Source organism: Cicer arietinum, chromosome 5, assembly GCF_000331145.2.
Source record: "Cicer arietinum cultivar CDC Frontier isolate Library 1 chromosome 5, Cicar.CDCFrontier_v2.0, whole genome shotgun sequence".
Taxonomy (NCBI): Eukaryota; Viridiplantae; Streptophyta; class Magnoliopsida; order Fabales; family Fabaceae; genus Cicer; species Cicer arietinum.
This window is the reverse complement of record NC_021164.2, coordinates 30,919,171-30,920,611: the sequence shown is the minus strand read 5'-3', so window position 1 is coordinate 30,920,611 and position 1,441 is coordinate 30,919,171.

The window sequence follows — 1,441 nt, the reverse complement described above, 5'->3', positions numbered from 1 at the left end:
CGTTTCCAAGCGCTTGTAGAGAAATGTAGAGAAGTGGAGGATATGAAAAATAAGAGGGCTAGCCGAGGAGGGAATTTTAATTTGGGAGGACCTAGTCGGGTGAATTATCAGAACAAGGGGAAGCAAGTTGCTAAACCTTATGATTGACCACGAACTAACAACGGTGGGCAGAATCGCCCAGGGAACCAGAATTTTGGGAGATAACTGGGACGAGTGGTTCGATGTTTCCGATGTGGGGAAGGGGGACATTTACGTTAGGAGGATCTCACGGGGTGCGTGGAGATCACTCAGGGTGTATAGTTTTTTGGTAGGAGGATCATATTAGGTTGATGTATAGGGACTAGACGTCCTTCTTTTTGGGTTGGAGTATTTTAATTTGAAAAACTGTACTTATACTAATATTGTCAGTTTGACATCTTATTTGAATGGGTTCCATGTACCATTTGTTGTTGTGTAAATGTTTTGGATTTATATTTGGAGAAACTTTTCCGCTGCTTGTAAATTATAATGACTCAATTATTTATTCAAAGGCATTTCCTATTTGTTTTTCTCTGTTTTATTTTAATTTCTTTTGGGAAAAAAAATACACCTTCGCTTTGAAAATCAGGGTGTTACAATTATCACAGAAGATATATGTTACTCTTATTCATCTGATAATCTTTGAGTTGATATTACATTCAAAGTAGTTGTGTACTACAACTTGCTGCTGAAATATACTATATTTCTGTTGTAGATAGATCATTTATCCCATGGCTTTCGCTTGACCGAAGACTAGATATATCACCCATGAATGTACTAGCTTGTATTCAAGTGATTTCTTATTCAACAAACCAAGATTAGTAGTACCTTTTAAATATCTATAGATTCTCTCAATAGTAGTTAAATGAGATTATCTAGGGTTTGGGGTTAGATAAAGTAATCAGATCTTGAAGTGATCAGATAAAGTAAAGAACTTACCATACCTATGTAAACCATTTAAATATGATGCATAAGAGTGAGCCTGGGTTACAATTACCCCTTTTAAATTTCTTGAGTAACTCTTCTGTAAACTTTGTTTGGTGAATGTAAACACCCTTTGAGCTTTTTAGGGTTTGTATTTTGAGAAACAATTTGATTTTTTTCGTCATGGTCATTTGAAACTATTTATGCATTAACTTAGAAAAAATTTGTGAGAGATTTGCATCAGTAGAACCAGAAATAATATTTTCTACATAGAATTGCGTAGTCTGTCATACCAAGTTCTTAGAACTAATTGAAGACTATACAAAGATTTGTAAAGTTTGTAAACATATTTTGATAAACCATAATATTCATAGCTAGGTGGTTGTGTTACATACATTTCTTCATTTAAATAACCATTTTTAAATGCACTTTTTAAATTCATTCGTTAAAGAGTTATATTGTTAATAACAACAAATGAAAGTAGTATTATGATAGCTTC